This window comes from Coenobita brevimanus, chromosome 56, assembly GCF_032717465.1.
Source record: "Coenobita brevimanus isolate Jiangsu-jjx chromosome 56, ASM3271746v2, whole genome shotgun sequence".
Lineage (NCBI taxonomy): Eukaryota > Metazoa > Arthropoda > Malacostraca > Decapoda > Coenobitidae > Coenobita > Coenobita brevimanus.
Window position 1 is genome coordinate 577,501 of NC_137009.1, and position 8,999 is coordinate 586,499.

Here is an 8,999-nt window from a genome sequence, read left to right on the forward strand (position 1 = left end):
TATACAGTATATACAGGAGGTGAGAAGACAGGAAGAAATTAGTAGGATAGAAGCTGTGGAAGCAATGAAGAAAGTTAAATCGGGGAAAGCCCCAGGAATTGATGGAGTGTGTGGTGAAATGCTGAAGCATGGGGGAGAGATAGTAGTAGAATGGATGTGGAAGATGTGCAGATTGGCCTGGGAGGAAGGTAGAGTCCCGGAGGATTGGAAGTCGGGTATAATTATTCCCTTGTACAAAGGAAAGGGGGAAAAAGAAGTGTGTGGTAATCATAGGGGCATTTGTCTTCTTAGTATAATAGGAAAAGTGTATGGTAGGATACTTATTGACAGAGTTAGAGAAAGAACTGAGAAATTAGCTGGAGAAGAACAGGGAGGCTTTAGGAAGGGAAGAGGTTGTGTAGATCAGATATTCATTCTTAGATACATAGTGGAAATGTTTCTAGAGAAAGGAAAGAAGTTGTATGCGGCTTTCATGGATTTGGAGAAAGCATATGACAGGGTGGATAGACTAGGATTGTGGAAAGTGTTAAGAATATATGGAGTAGATGGGAAGTTGTTGAATGTCGTGAAGAGTATGTACGATGGTGCGAAGGCTGCAGTGCGTGTGGATGGTGAACTAAGTGAATTTTTCTCTTTGAAAGTTGGGTTGAAACAGGGATGTGTCATGTCTCCATGATTGTTCAATCTGTACATGGATGGGGTAATAAAAGAGGGGTACAAGGTAGGGTAGTGGATGTTGGAGTGGCCCTGGTGAGAGAGGATAGTGTTTGGAAACTCCCTGTACTGTTGTTTGCAGATGATACTGTGTTGTTGAGTGAAGACGAAGGGGAGCTGCAAGGCTTGGTGGATGAGTTTGGGAGAGTGTGTAAGAAACGGAATCTAAAGATGAATGTAGGGAAGAGTAAAGTGATGGTCTTTGAGAGAGGTGAAGTCAGTGAATGTTCAGCGAGGTTGGATGGTGAGGAATTGGAAAATGTGAGTACGTTTAAGTACTTGGGTAGCGTGATGAGCAAGGATGGAGGTTTGGAGGGTGAAGTGCTTGAAAGGGTACAGCAGGGAAGAAAGGTTGCTGGTTCTTTGAAAGCAGTGATAAGAAACAGGGAAGTGAGCGTGGAAGTGAAAAAGTTACTACATGACAGTATTGTGATATCAACTCTAACGTATGGAAGTGAAGCTTGGACGTTGTTGGAAGGACATGTGCACAAGTCAAGAGTGAGAGCAGTGGAAATGAGTTATTTAAGAGGAGCCTGTGGAGTCACATGGAGAGACAGACTGACGAATGAGGATATAAAGGAGCGTTGTGGTGTGGATGTGGATGTGATAGGAAGCGTTATGAGGAACACACTGAGGTGGTTTGGCCATGTGGAGAGGATGGAGGGTGAGAGACTGACGGAGAGAGTGTATGTGAGTGAGGTGGCGGGGGGACGAGGGAGGGGGAGGCCGAGGATGAGATGGAGGGATGGGGTGGAGAGGTAGTTGAGAGAGTGGCGTGTGAGTTGGGAGCAGGGCAGTGAAATGACGGGGGACAGGGCGACGTGGAGGCGATTTGTTTGTGGCCACCCCAAACGGGATTGAGACGTCTGGCAATAGAGATAGATATACAATATATATATATAGATATATATATATATATATATATATATATATATATATATATATATATATATATATATATATTGGCTTCTGAAAAATGGGGGGCAAATGCCCCTCACCCCCTCCCGGATCCTGGCCTGATAACAACAAAAGAAGAACAAGAGCTGCAGGAATAAAATATAAACTGGGGTCCTCAGTCTGAAAGGGTGGGTGTGCTGCCAGAGATCGAGTGTTTGGATTCCATTATGGGTTGGGAGTTTTTTTTTCTTTTCTGAGATGTTTATCGTATATAGATGCTTGACAGGAGAGAGAGAGAGAGAGAGAGAGAGAGAGAGAGAGAGAGAGAGAGAGAGAGAGAGAGGTTTCCCAAGCACAGGATAGGAGACGACTACTTGATAGAGAGAGAGAGAGAGAGAGAGAGAGAGGTTCCTTCTTCCGTGTACTCCTCTTTAATTCCTCAACTCTACCATTTTATTTCAGTTAACGTTAGGTATTTATGCACACACACACACACACACACACACACACACACACACACACACACACACACACACACACACACACACACACACAACACTCCCCAACACCCCATACACAAGAAACCGTATAACAAATACAAGAACTCAACACTCAAATAAACAATAAAATATCAGAACAGCAAACACCTTACTGGAATAATTATCTCCAAACACTTGACCACAAAACAAACACCAGCAAACTCTACAAAACACTAAACAGCATCACACTTTCCAACAGCAACACTACACGATCACACGCTGCCATCACAACAACAGACACCATACCTTCAAACAAACAACAAGCAAACACTCTCATCAATCACTTTTCACATGTCAGCCATCTAGACCCCCATCGCGACGACCGACGTATCATCCAACGTAAGAGACAGTTCCCCACAAGCCCAGACTACGCACCTTTCACTTACAACCAGACGAAGCACATCATTAACAACCTTAAGCACTCATCTGCCTGTGGACTAGACAACATAAGCAACATTCACCTTAAATACCTTGGACCACAAGGCATACAAGCACTCACCAACATACCAAACTACAGCTACTCACACAACATAATACCCAACATTTGGAAGCATGGCATTATCATCACTATCCCCAAACCCAACAAAGACCCCACGTTACCTTCCTCACACTGTCTCATCACACTCCTCTGCACCCCCTCTAAAGTCACTGAACGACTAGTACTACAACTAGTTACACTTCACACCCCCCTAGCCCAATCACAACGTGGATTTAGGCCACTACACTCCACAAACACTCTTCTTACAGACCTTACACAGAGAGTTTTTGATGGCATGAATTCAGCTAGGCCACCACACAGAGCACTCCTAATCACTCTAGACATTAGCAAAGCTTTTGATGCCATCCCCCGCCACAACATCACAAACAAAATACTCAACACAAACATGCACACTAACACAAAAAGATGGCTGGCAAACTATTTAGCAGGCAGATGTGTACACGTAACATTTGCCGGTCAGTCTTTGAACACCAGAAACTTCACAAACGGCATCCCCCAAGGATCTGTTTTGTCCCCTACACTCTTTAACCTATACATGCACGACGTACCCACACCCCACACACCACAGATACACATAGCTTCCTATGCAGATGACATAACACTTACATGTACACACCAAAAAGCAAACACAGCTGCACACATCCTCCAACCTTACCTCAACACACTACACGAATGGATCACCACAAACAGACTCAAAATAGCCCCAGCCAAATCCACAGTGACCCTTCTCACAAACTGGACAGCAGAACACTGTCACATTCCACACCTCACCATAAACAACACCCCCATACCATACACACACACACACACACAAACACACACACACACACACACACACACACACACACACACACACACACACACACACACACACACACACAATCCTTGGTGTAACACAATACATCAATGTCATTTAAATAACACATCACAAACATTAAACACGAATTAACACCAAGACTCAACGCCCTAGGGTTACTTGCCCATACAGCATTGGGACACAACAAAGAAGCCACCACCACAGTATACAAACAGTATATACGTTCAGTGATGAATTATGCAAGCCCTGCTTGGGCTTCTAGCCTCACTGAAACACACTACAGCATTTGACAGACTATACAGAACAAGGCCCTAAAAATAATCAAAGGCTGCACAGCTACTGCACCCACAGACCACCTACATCAAGAAACCAAAGTCCTCAGAGTCAAGGGTCATCTAGACATGAGAGGCACCCAAATTCTTGCCGCAGCCTCCACAAACCCACAACATTCACTACACTACATGGCAGAACATCCACCCACACCAAAGAACATCAAAACAACACCCAACACACGATATCATACACAAATACTGTCATCTTTCCCCCCTCGCCCGCCTCAAACCAGCGTCCAGAAGCACATCCATGCTCAAATCACTCGCCGCTCCATTCAGTCACTCAAAGACAACACACAGCTGCATGCATGGCCTCCTGATATCCACCCTTCTGAATCCTATCTCCCTCGTGAGGACAGGGTCCACCTGGCCAGACTGAGATGTGGGCATCATCCAGCCCTCTTATCAGGAGAGGTTGGGTGACTCCGTCGCTGATGCCTGTCCAGGATGCAACACAGCATCCCATACTATTAAGCACATTATGCAAGACTGCATTGCACACAATCTGCAACACATCATCCCATACTATTAAGCACATTATGCAAGACTGCATTGCACACAATATGCAACACAGCACCCCATACTATTAAGCATATTATGCAAGACTGCATTGCACACAATCTGCAACACAGTACCCCGTACTATTAAGCACATTATGCAAGACTGCATTGCACACAATATGCAACACAGCACCCCATACTATTAAGCACATTATGCAAGACTGCACTGCACACAATATGCAACACAGCACCCCATACTATTAAGCACATTATGCAAGACTGCATTGCACACAATCTGCAACACAGCACCCCATACTATTAAGCACATTATGCAAGACTGCATTGCACACAATATGCAACACAGCACCCCATACTATTAAGCACATTATGCAAGACTGCATTGCACACAATATGCAACACAGCACCCCATACTATTAAGCACATTATGCAAGACTGCATTGCACACAATATGCAACACAGCACCCCATACTATTAAGCACATTATGCAAGACTGCATTGCACACAATATGCAACACAGCACTCCATACTATTAAGCACATTATGCAAGACTGCATTGCACACAATATGCAACACAGCACCCCATACTATTAAGCACATTATGCAAGACTGCATTGCACACAATATGCAACACAGCACCCCATACTATTAAGCACATTATGCAAGACTGCATTGCACACAATCATCTACGCCAACAACACAACATACACTCCTTGAGAGCTCTGTGGGAAAGCCCGGTCTCGGCCGTGGCCTTCCTTATAGGGACTCAGGGCTGTTCGGCCAGACTGCCTAGGGTACCGTACTACTACTACAGCTGCGGTCTCAGTAAATTCATCAAGTCGAAGAGGTTTCATGATTACGTCAGAAAGACAGGGGAAACCATGGACAGTATCTTACGACATTAACACCTCCGGTCTTAAGGAGCCATATTCATCTTATTCTTGCTGGTATCAGACGACTTTATTGATCTTTAAGGGGTGGCTACAAAATAATACCCTCCATGTCGCCCTATCCCCCATCATTTCGCTGCCCTCAGCCCAGCTATATCTAATCCCTCAAATTTGAAGCCTTTCCTAATATGAATAAGATTGTTTAAAGAAACCAAAGTAGAAATATGCCTCATTCGGAGAGTCAATTTCGCTTTCCCTTAGTTTATGAGGATGAATTTGAGTAGTTTTGAAAAGTATCATGCGCTTTAGATAATTCGTCGTTCGAAACTTTTTTTTTTTTTTCAAAAAATATATAAAGTAGGGAAATGAGTAAAGTCAAGTAATGCTGATAAAGTCCATGTATTTATTTAAATATTTTTTTTCAAAAATATAAATGTTTTTGGTTCAGCAGTAACTCAATACTAATGACTGGTGGCGAGGTGTGATTAGCGACGAAGGGTCTATTTACGTTTGTGGCTCAGGAGGGGCCACGCGTGTTGTGGAGAGGGAGCCTCGGAGGAATATCACGTCTTTTTCTATTAATTGGCGTGCTTTGATACCCCTACCATTGACGCAGTGGACAAGGAACACGGTAAATATGGTGCCTGAGTCCATGTCGACCCTTGGGTGATAAATAATTGGCTTTACTCCGCCGTGGCAGGGTGTTGTGGTGGTGTCAGCTGGACCACAACCCTAGTTTTATTTAACACGTGTCGCCTTGAGCTGAGTTTGCATAGCAGATTTTTTTTCCATGTGAGGGAATCGTGCCACTCACACAGCTTAGTGGAGAGGTAGAGAAGGGTGTGTGATGGGGGGAGGGCAGTGAAATGGCAGGGGACGGCGATATGAAGGCGATTTGTCTGTGGCCACCCTTCACAGGATTAAGGCATCTGGCGATAGGTAGAGATAGATAACTTGAATACTAAATCGTGGTTGTGTGAATTTCGATGTGCCAGTTAAGAGGATAGGGAGGGAGTTGAGGGGCACCCAGTTAGTGTCCATACTTCAGCACATCTCCTTGGTTACTAGTCTCATGTATCGCTGAGTGCTTGTGGCCGTCATCTAAACAAAGGAATCAGGGATGTTTGTCTATCTATCTGTCTATTAATTACCAGACACCTTAATCCCGTAAGGGGTGGCCACAAACAAATCACCTCCATGTCGCCCTGTCCCCCGCCATTTCACTCCCCTCCCCCCAGCTCACACCCCCAACTTTCATGTTTGTTATGTGAATCACACCAACTAACTCAGGATATAAAACGGATTCAGTAACTTTGTAAAGGTGGACAGAAGTGTGTTGTGGAGTATTTTTTTTTTTTTTTTTTTTTGTTATGTGACCGACCCATGGCATAGGCTTCACAGCCTGCTATCAAGGCCCAGCAGTCCTCCTACATACCATACACCTCTACATGTCACCACTTCGGCGCTAACACCCACCGTCCATACTGAATACATGCTAGGGCTGTCTCATACAGGACTGGTGTATTGGTATTAGCGGGGGTATTTTTACGATATGTCGGCGGGTCTTCTGGTAGATCAGTAAAGCCTGATTAAATGAAATTCAAATCCTTAAACTGTTCCCTGCCCCAGCCGGGATTTGAACCTGGGTCCGTAAGGACTGCAGGCCACCTCTCTACTGATTGAGCCACCACGAAGAGGAGAGGATCTGTTGATAAACAAGGAATAGAAAATTTGGTTACATAAGGGATAGGTTAGGTTAGCATGAAATTGGTGGGATTAGCATAAAATAGGATAAATATGATTGGGCTAAGTTATGAATATTTAGGTTAGGTTTGGATAAATAGGCAGTAATATGGTTCTGTCTATATACTGTATCTATCCATCTATTGCCAGATGCTGTAATCCAGTAAGGGGTGGCCACAAATAAATCACCTCCATGTCGCCCTGTCCCCCACCATTTCGTTGCCCTGCTCCCAGCTCACACACCCCCCTCTCTCATACCTCTCCACTCCATCCTTCCATCTTATCCTTGGCCTCTTCCTCCCTCTCCCCACCTCACTTACATACACTTTCTTTGTCAATGTCTTGCTCTCCATCCCCTCCACATGGCCAGACCTCCTCAGTGTGTTGATATGGGCGATTTCGTAAAAAAAATGAAGTGGGTAGGATTACGGCAGCTGTAATTATACACGTACACTCACGGGCTCCAATTACGGCACTTACATAGCTTTTATACACATGATGAATGCTAGAATTGTTAGGTTAGGTTAGGTTGATACTGCTACATAAGCTTAAACCGCTTGAATTTAGTGGTTATGTTTGGTGGTTCGGTTTGGTTTGGTTAGGTTAGGTTAGGTTAGGTTACTGCAGCCATAATTGTAGGCCGTGAGTGTAGGTTACAGCTGCCGTAATCCTAACCACGAACTATTAAAACAAAAAAATGGTGTTCTAAGATGGCATCCGTCTGTCTTCATACGCCTCAAACACTGCTTTTTTACCGTAAACGCTTTTTGCCACGTGTCAAAGATATAAAGAATGCTGAAACTTGAAAATGCAGTCAGAAAATACTTGAAGAAAACCATAAAGAGCTAAGGTAAGGAAAAAAACAGAAGAAAACTACAAAATAATATAGTCCTATGTCTCTGTAACGACCAGTAAAATACCTTTGTCGACGAGGTACGAGCAAGGCTTTTAAATCCAAGAGCATTGAAATGTCACCTTACACCCTGATAATGGCTAGAGTACTGTAACTAGTTTAGGCAACAGGTCATTTCTGGAACTGCTCCCTCTGTATGTATTTCCCACTGTCTATGATCTCCAGTCTTTCAAACGCAGTGTGTTCGGGCATTTCAGAATGAACAGATCTTGAATTTGGCTCTCTGTTATTTTGTTTTTGTTTTTTCTTGGAGGGAACAGTGTGCAGGATTCTGGCCTTTGGTTCCTTCTCTTGCATTAAAAAAATGTATATTTGCCAGCCATGATTTTATTACACATCACAAATTTATTTTTTCCCAACAACTTCCAGTAACTTTCAGGATGTAATTCAGTGGTTTGGGCAGTTTGTTTATGTTCCAGTCCATAGAGAATGTCTGCCATAAGAAGGAGTGTGGCATTATATTTAGATGAGATTTAACTCCTAGATCCCTCTTCTGTCTCTCTATCTAGCTACAGCCCGACGCCCTAATCCCGCAAAGGGTGGCCGTGGACAAAACGCCTCGAAGTTGCTCTGTCACCCACCATTTGACTGCCCTCCCCCCAACTAACTCCCCCCTCCCTCATATATCTCTCAGCTCCATCCCTCCACCTCATCCTTGGTCTCGACTGATATATTTGAACAACACTAGTAATTTGCCATTTTTCTTTTTCAGTTATATGCAGAAGAGACGAAAAGCAACAGTGATTTACAAAATGGGGAAGAAAGCAGGAGTGAATAACAAAGTGAAGACTGGAAGATATAAAGCAGGGATGAATAATAAAATGAAAACAGGTGGACAGAAAACAGGAATGAATCAGAAAATGAGAAAAGGTGGAGAGAAAACAGGAATGAATAACAAAAAAGCTGGTGGACAGAAAGGAGGAATGAATAATAGAATGAAACCCGGTGGACAGAAAGGTGGAATGAATAATAGAATGAAACCGGGTGGACAGAAAGGAGGAATGAATAGTAGAATGAAACGTGATGGACAGAGAGGAGGGATGAATGATAAAATGAAGAGTACAGAAAGAAAGGCAGGGATGGAGGGAAAGAAAGCAACAAGACCGAGAGTTTTGGCTGGCAGGAGGAGGCATTTCA

The 8,999-nt window shown here is 43.8% G+C and overlaps 1 long non-coding RNA gene across 1 annotated transcript; it reads left to right on the plus strand.

Annotated features, from left to right (window-relative positions):
* The first annotated feature begins 8,591 nt into the window (after positions 1-8,591).
* LOC145401752 (uncharacterized) lies at positions 8,592-8,993 on the plus strand. Its single transcript, XR_013897661.1, has 3 exons — positions 8,592-8,693; positions 8,733-8,819; positions 8,901-8,993. It is a non-coding gene; the product is annotated as an uncharacterized LOC145401752 (long non-coding RNA).
* Positions 8,994-8,999: the final 6 nt, after the last annotated feature.